Below are 8,740 nucleotides of genomic sequence, written 5' to 3' on the forward strand. Positions count from 1 at the left end.
GGGTGAGATTAGTGGTGAGCAAATCATTCGGTGGTTTTTCTTTTAAAATCAAACTTCATCAGAACATGATAGGGATTTTTTTTTTTTTTGTCTTCATTTTGTTGTTACATTATGAGTTTCCCACTTTACAAAAAAACAAACCAGAGTTTGAACCACAAGATAATTGCTCTTTTACTTTTGATGGGGCAAGGTATATTTTGAGGCATCATCCATAAGTTGATGAAATCGAGGAGGACATATGTTAAGTTTAACCACATGGAACGTTGGAGTACAGACGTACCTCTTTGTACTGAAAACTGGAGTAAAAGTAAAAACTAAGTTTTCGTAATGTAACATTTTTCTTTGTCTTATGTAACACGTAATCCGGATAAGGATATGAATGACGGATTTGGTATGGTGATAGTATAGTGCCCACCCTATTTCTTTAACCTCATCTGCGGTGGAATGTTTTTGTGTCTTTTCTGTTCTGGAACTCGGCATTCTACATCCTCACATGATTCTCATTATGTTGGAGGAGCAAACTCCAGCCCCTTATTACATCAGCCGTACACATAGTGCTTGTCCTCCTGCCGGGAGATGCATATTTGTGGGCAGGAGAAGAATTTAGTGTGCATTACATGGTGATATGCATCTGGAGAGCATGTTACATACTGTACGTGTTTAATGCGTCGTCTGACTTCTTTTACAATAGAGTGCTGAGAATCACGATCACCTTTCCTCATCCAACACAGTATAAAGTACCCGGCTCAATCCCTCTGGGAGATACAGGGTTAATAATGACCCCTTTTTAGAAGAACCTGTTTTTTCATTGTACAGGTTGGCTTACAACAAGGAAGGAGAATGAATATTTGTTTAGCTGTAATGTTGATGTGACGTTGTTAAGCTCAGGGGAGTTACTGGGGGTTGTGAGTATTAAATAAAAATGTGTTTACTGAATGTAATGAGGCACTGAAAGAAATTTTGGCAAATAGCCCCTATTATGTAATGGGAAATTATTCTTTATCCTGTGGAACTACTTATTTGCTGTAAACGTAGCACTGAATCATGTATGCTGCTTTTTGGAAGGGGAACAATATTTTTAATAATCTGTGACGAGAAAGGACAAAATAAGGGACAATCATAAGTGATCATCTATTGAAGGGAAAAAAAATCAAACATATTAGGTGTTCTCAGCCATTCTGTGGCCCTTAGTTTGTCAGAATTGCATAATTAATTTAGTGGGCCATACCAAGGCTTTTCTCAAGTTGTAAACCACAGCTTTGCCAGGCTGCGTTGGCTAAGGGAAAATATACAATAGAGGTAATGCAATAACTTTGGAGACACAATTTAGTGCAGGAAATTAAAGTACATGTGCCCTCAACAGACTGCTGTCCTCCTTTACATCTTACTTTGTCTAACTATGTAAAATACGCTATTTTTTATTTATGTAATGCCAACAATTTACCTGGCCCTCCCTACAGTACATGCATTCAGAGAACGTGACAGAGCTTGAATTGACAAATGAAGATGAACCAATACATTGGCATAGATGGCAACCCTCCGGGTTTCGACCAGAGAGCCAATGGGCTGTGACATGCGCCACTCCTCGCTCGTTTCCCCCTTTAAATATCGGGAACACCCAGCAATGTCAGAGGGATTCCTGCAAGGGGGCTTTGGGTAGCTGGAGCATAACGTTCTCGGGTATTTACATTGGGTAAGGGGGCTGCCCGCACGCTTACAATCCACAGCAACCATAAAAATCACTTTTGTTCTTTGATATGATTATTTGTATGATTAAAATTTTGTCTAAAATTTAGATAAATCTGGGAGTTGGCTTGATATTTTTTAGGAGCCACCCATAGTGTCCCATGTCATTTTATGGTTTGCTATCTATATAATAAATGTGTGCAAACTATCTTTATTTCCTAGTGTAATGTATGCTTCATACCGTAACATGGTAATGAGAAAAGCTCCATATAACGCTCATTTAAATAAGGACTGTCCCATTTTAATGGTAGACTTTGTCTTCTGAGATTCAGGTGCAAATGGAAAAGAGAATGAGTTGCTGAACAGTACATCCAGACCTCACACTGTTTGCACCCATTCCCCAAAGCCCTGCATTCAGTGGTAATACGGAGGTTGGGTACAGCGGGGTGAAACAAGGTTCTTGTGGGCTGGCTGCTGTGGTCAGAGGGCAGTTTCCGTTCGTTCAAACCCCAGGTCTTTGAGCTTCAGCACCGGAGTGATGTCACAGAAATCGTAAACGTTAATCTTGTTTTATGCATGAAGGAGCTGCTGGCATGACGTAACATCAACCTTAAAACCGCGCATATCTGCGCAGATAAAACATGTTGTATACATACGTTTGTTTCAGATACTTAAGATGGTTGTGAGTATGAGTGAATCCAGAACGGTGTTTTGAAGTCATAATAAAGTGAAAAGATACAGCATTATGTGTGTTTTAAACAGAAGTGTTATTCTTTTGGCCATTCAGATCATTTTACATAATTTTATATGGGGCTTTTCTTTGGTTTAAATGAGATTTGGCCAAGTTGACGGTATTTCTATAAAAGGTTCAATAAATGGCTATGTAAGTATTCAGCGTCTCAAAATGATACTGCAGTGTCTCATGCAGCCTTCTCAATGAATACATATTGAAGCACTTTAAAATGCATTCTCGGGGCAGGCAGCAGGACATGCAGCTGGGAAATAAGCAAATGCCTATGGAGGATTTTTCAGAATCTCTCTACGCATTTGCAAAAGGAACCATCCGGCCATCATGCATTCAAGTGCATGCAATGGCTGTATTTGCCTTTAAGGTGATTAAATATCTCCTTATCGATTAAGGTTACTTCTCACACAGCAGCGTATTATAAACCATTTGATGCATGCTTTCTGTTAAATAAAGGCAGACTTTCAGCAGCTTTGATAGACTTTTAGAAGTGGAAGTCTGTATAATATAATTTCACAAGGACTGTGATGAGCATTTAACTTTTAAGGAAGCGCTAAACCTGAAAGGATTCAAAAAAAATTAAATCCCTTTAAGCTTCAACATCATCTAGCAGATCAGAATAGTAATAACAGTTTGAAGTAAAAATCATTTAGCAGTCTTCTTGTTTCCATTAGCTGGTCTCTCAATCTCCAAATTAAAACTTGCCAAAGAAGCCGAGTAGGAGCATAAAGCAGTGCACAGAGGTATTGCATGTCAAAAATGGCCATTAAATGGTATTATACTTTGGGGAGCAACTGTAATCAGGACCCTTACGCAGTCGTATGAAGTAGCATATGGATTATAGTTTGTCCTCCTGTAAATTAAAGGTATACTAACCCTGCCATACTCACACCTGCACTTAGTTGAGTAAGGTTTCTTCTAACCTAGGAACTATAACCATCCTTCTTTGTATCATTTGCCCAAGCAAACATGATGCCAGATAGATTTGAGTCTCACATACATTTATATATAACACATACATTAAACATATATACATTAGTTACAGTATGCGCATGCTTGTAAGGTGCTCTACTGCTGAATGGCATCTATAACTGAGTAACTGATCCTCTGAGTTTCTACATCCCACATGTTACAGTTGAGCGCCTAATGCTGATCAGCAGCATTTGAAGCATACACGTGTCCTGGCCGACGGGGTCAGTTGGGACAAAAGTCTTTATGGGTAATGCATAGGTAAATCAGCGAGGAAGACTCGGTTTAGTGAATATATATATACCAGATCAACATCTCTGCTCTTATTTAACTAGAGATTGTGTAGTCTCTACACAAGTAGTGTAGTTCTGTCTCTGTAATCAGTCCTGCCCTACGGTCATGTGAAAGATAAACGTGTAAAACGAGGCAAACTGAACAGTCGCTTCTGATGGCCTCAGCCTGTGTATTAGAATTATAGCAACACTCATTCAAGGAGTTATAATTTGCGTCCGTGTGTAAATCTAGAATGAAGGATGCTGTTGGGTATGAAGGCTTCCTTTAGAAGTTTGAATGACCAGCAGCCGATGGGTTAACTGTCAGCCCAAATACAAAGGTAACAGTGCCTTTTTGTCTTGTGGTGAATAGCCTTACCTTCAGGAGGTTTAATATGGCCTTGGAAAATCAGAAGTATCAGTTGTCCTTTGATCCATGTCCCCTTGTTAAGTGTATGCAAAGCATTGAAGTGACTCACATTACCTCCTAACTCCAGCCTTTGTTCTGCATTCTGTGGTTTTATTTCATTCTTCTCCGTGGAATCCGCCAGCAAACAGATTTTTATCCATCCACTACGATAATATTGTGCTTGGATAGATCAAGTGACATTAAAAGGAAATCTTCTGAAATATACACAATTTGGGCATTTACATTTGTGCAGACACTGAGCCCCCTGCAATTCGTATATAACATAAGAGTCGTTGGGTCAGTACCAGGTTAATATAAACTTTCTAATGGATATCTGGGGTGTTTTGATGAAGCAATGGAAGCAAAAAGTGTAATTATTTAAAATACACAATTGATTTGACTTTTTTTTCTCAAAACGCAGCCATATCCCCAATACAGAAAATACAACTTGTCGCATTTTATCGTCACATCCTGTGCTGTGTAAGGTAAGATAGCAGTCCGGCTAGTATGTAAATAAGGGTAGGATTACTTCATTTTCACTGGGGCTAAAGGTGATTCAGTATGTTTGGTATGGATAGGCAGGGAGCTGGCCGGGCTCCATACACCTGCTTGTTGCCGCACCCTTGGTTACTGAATGATCGCAGGTAACTCCTGGTCTGGTTCTTTGGGGTCATTTTGTCTCCCATTTTAACTCCCATTTAACCCTTTAGTTATTGGAATAGCAGAGGGATCAGCAGTGTAACTTTGTTGTTTGCATTAAAGCCCCATTCAAAAATACAGCCACAATAGATTGTAAGCTCCTTTGAGCAGGGTCCTCCTCACCTGTTGTTTCTGTTTGTCATATTGTTATGTTATATACTACATGTTATGTCCATTGTACAGCGCTAAAGAATTTGATGGCGCTATATAAAATAATAAATAATTCAACCTTCTCATGGTCGTCTAGTGCTGGGAAATGCTTCCCTATTAGTAACTGAATTGTGTTTGAACTTAATATTTAATTTCTCATGCAGTTTTGTCATGTGGAGATGGATAATAATAAGCTTTTTTTTTTATTGTCTGATGCGTTAACCAAAAATGAGAGCATTCTATGTAACACGTTGTAGGAATATGCACTGATTGTGAAGTTCTGCATGTAATTGTTCAATAAAATACACCATAAATGTATAGGTTTACTTTTTTTAAGTTCATGCTATATAGAGTACTTGTAGGCAAAAATAATGAAACGTTTAGCGATACAGCATCAAAAATTGTTAAAATAAGTGTTTTGGAATTTTTGGTTTGGGGTCACTTAGAAAAGAAGAGCAATTTTTGTCCATTAAAGTAACATGAAATAGATCAGAAATACGGGGTAGACATTGTTAAATGGTGTGGTAAATGACTTTTTCAGCTGGAAACAAAAGTGGAATATCTTCATATTCATACAGAGGCCCTTTATCATCAACCATCATTCCTGTGTTTTAATGGCACATTGTGTTGGCTAATCCAAGTTTTAAAAGGCTAATAGATCATTAGAGGAATTTTTGTAATTATTAGACTTCCAAATTCGGATTCGTACAAGTTGCAATTTTTAAGCGTGAATGAGAGTGTGAATGCACAAGCGAGCGAATGAGGGTGAGTGACAACAAAATTCTTTCTGAATGTAGAAAGCCCTCCAATTTTCATCAGAAACATAATTTGTTGTCCAAATCGCTTTTTGGTCCACTTGCACAAGTCTGTTAGGTATTATAGCCTAGCGTCCATTAAGCGACACTGTTAAATTGGCAATATCTTCCACAAAATATTACCTCTAGCTGATTACCTGTTATCTAGCACAATACCTCAAGATGGTCTGTTAAACAAATTTACCGCGACTAAGAGATAAGATTGCTTAACAGAATTAAACAGTATTTGGTCCCATTGTTTCAGCTTCTTGCAAGCAGTATAGCCATGTAACATTATATAGGACTTGCCAAACTTGGGGTACTTTGATGTAGTGGTGAGCTGAGCAATAAACGGCCATGTGACGGAATACCCAATATGTATGCCTCAGGTGCTTTAAAATGTATTGTTATAGAAAATATGCAACACCAGTATTGGTCCGAATATTAATATATAAAATTATTGTAAAGTGTATTATTTTTATTCTGGCAGTTTGGCAAAATTTCAGCCTATTCTGGGCTGGTTGTATGTAGATGCCTCCAGGTATTAATTCATTGCGTCTCTGGTTGTCTTGAAACCATAGCACGCCACACTCCAAATGTTGAGCTGTTCCATCAAACTACTGTCAGGGGAAGTGTCTGATTTATCACTGTTACCTTACAGCATGGATAAAGGTCGTAGGATCATTAAACAAGACACAATGTAATGGGTAGACGGCTAGGTGAGAGGTTAAATATGATAGGGTTTTTTTTGCTGTTTTCTGTGTAATCTGAGTAGAGGGAATTGAGAAGTGTTGCTTTGAAATAATCCACTTTGTGTCCTTTGAATGTAAATTTTGTGTCAGTACGTCCCTGCTCCATGTTTAATGAACAGCTTAAAGACGTCCAGATCCATTGCTGTCCTGAGGGTAAACTTCAAAGGGGAAGTATGTAAAAATGCTAATATTTACAAATCGTCAAAGGATTTATCTTAAATAAAACCAAATAAGATTTGGTTTCAAAAAGAGATGGCACAGACAGATGTAGATGGGTCAAGAATAGGATAATTTGGGATTTTTGTGTAATCTATGTATTTTATCTAATTTATTTACAAACCATATAGATGAAAATGATTTACTTGGAATGCAACATTACATAAATGAATAAGGAACTCAAGAGTTTAGTCTATAGCAAAACATGTAAAATATTTGTATGAAATATACTAGCATATTGTAGTACGTATTATTATTATTGTTTTATATAGCACCATCAAATTCCGCAGCGCTATAAAATGGGTAGACAGGACATAAGTAGTATATAACGTAACAATTTCACAGAAATAACAGGTAAGAAGGGCCTTACTCAAACAAGCTTAATATTAAAACGCTCCGATACTCTAACAGTCTGTTAGATAACCCTTCTAGTGTTACTATGGATGGCTGGGTTATTTCTTTGGTTGCATTCATGGTTGAATGGGTTTGTTTGTTTTTGGTGGGTCCGTCTGCACAGCATAGAGATATATCCGGTATGAAGTGTATACACCTCGACTTCCCTTATATGCGTGTGTTTAGAACTTGCTGTATCCTTTCACACCTGCTTGTCACTTCCCTATATTCTGCACTAGTCATGTATTTGGAATGTGGACTGGGTGTTTACTTTCTGTTGTCTGCAATTTATGGTCCACCCGACACACCACAAATCTGTCTCTTTAAGCAGTTTATAGTGGAAGTGGGTTTTTAGTCCCTCAAACTTCAAACACAATAAGGTATGTGTTTAGGAAACACACACATCATTGCTCCAACAATCCCCTTAATAGTGTATACATTTGAAAGGAGACAACGTGTTTTGTGTATTTGCCAAACCCTGACTTATGGAAGATTTGGGGGCGTTAAGCATCTCTAGGTCAGCTCCCCTCACAGGCCATGTTTGCATGACCCGAGTTATGATTGAACTTGGTGGTTGAAGACTTCATGCATTTTGCATGGACCTCTGCAAGGTCCTTATTGCCTGACGTGCCTCGTTATTGAGCTCTGTAGCTTGAGTCCAGGATTAAGAAAGGTCTACAGTCTGTTACTAATGACATTGGATTTTCAAGCAATGAATCATTTTAATTCTGATTTTCTACAGCCTTGAATTGCAATCTACTTTTTAAATGTCTTTGCTGTGATTCTAACTTTATTGTGCTAATGATCCAAGCCTGCCTTAAAATTAATGTTAATATTCAGTATCCATTCTTATGTACATATGTTTTTTTCCATCCTCTAGCCTGGCGAAGAGCACCGACTAGGAAAAATTCCAACTGCAGATACCCCCATGAACAGGAACCCAGCACAACATTTGTCTGCAACAGCAGCAAAAAGACGGGTCTAGGTAATATTTCCTTCTTTGGGTTCCTTTATCTGTTACACTTATCAGTAATGTAGTAAAAAAAATATTTTGTTAATATCTCAGTAGGATTTTACACATTTTTATTAATTATGCTATAGGGTTTTGGACGCATTTTATATCTTTTTTTCATATTCCTGCATAAATTAAGGGGATATTTTTCCTGACATCAGCTAATTTTGATTCACTGACCCTATTTGTGCAAAAAAATTAGTAGCTTTTCAGCCTGGCTGACTCTTGACAGGAGCAACTGGTTTGTGCCATCGGCACATTCAGGCGCTAGACAGGTTAGGGTGTAAGCACAGGGTTTTGCCTTTGAAGCATTGCATAGAAAAAAAATGCAGCTCATGGTTTGGCTAGTGACACTTAATATTTTCATAAAAATAACTATTGACTATTTAAAATTTAAATTTGTAAAGAATTTGCAGCCATCAACCATGGCAAACTATCTAAAAGCAGATAAATCGGTAAAGCACTTAAAGCCTGTTTAGCGATGCACCTCAATCTGTTTTCATGTTGAATACACATTGGAATCCAGTTAGTGTGGACTATGGTGCATTTTCCGCAGGCGTTCTATAGTTATTGTTGTTATAATGCCTTTGTGAATTTTCCTGCAGTAAAATGCACTGGTGTCCCCACTAAATCTATTCCAGTA

Source organism: Sceloporus occidentalis, unplaced genomic scaffold, assembly GCF_023333645.1.
Source record: "Sceloporus occidentalis isolate IW3139 unplaced genomic scaffold, rSceOcc1.0.p SCAF_34, whole genome shotgun sequence".
In the NCBI taxonomy this organism is placed as follows: domain Eukaryota; kingdom Metazoa; phylum Chordata; class Lepidosauria; order Squamata; family Phrynosomatidae; genus Sceloporus; species Sceloporus occidentalis.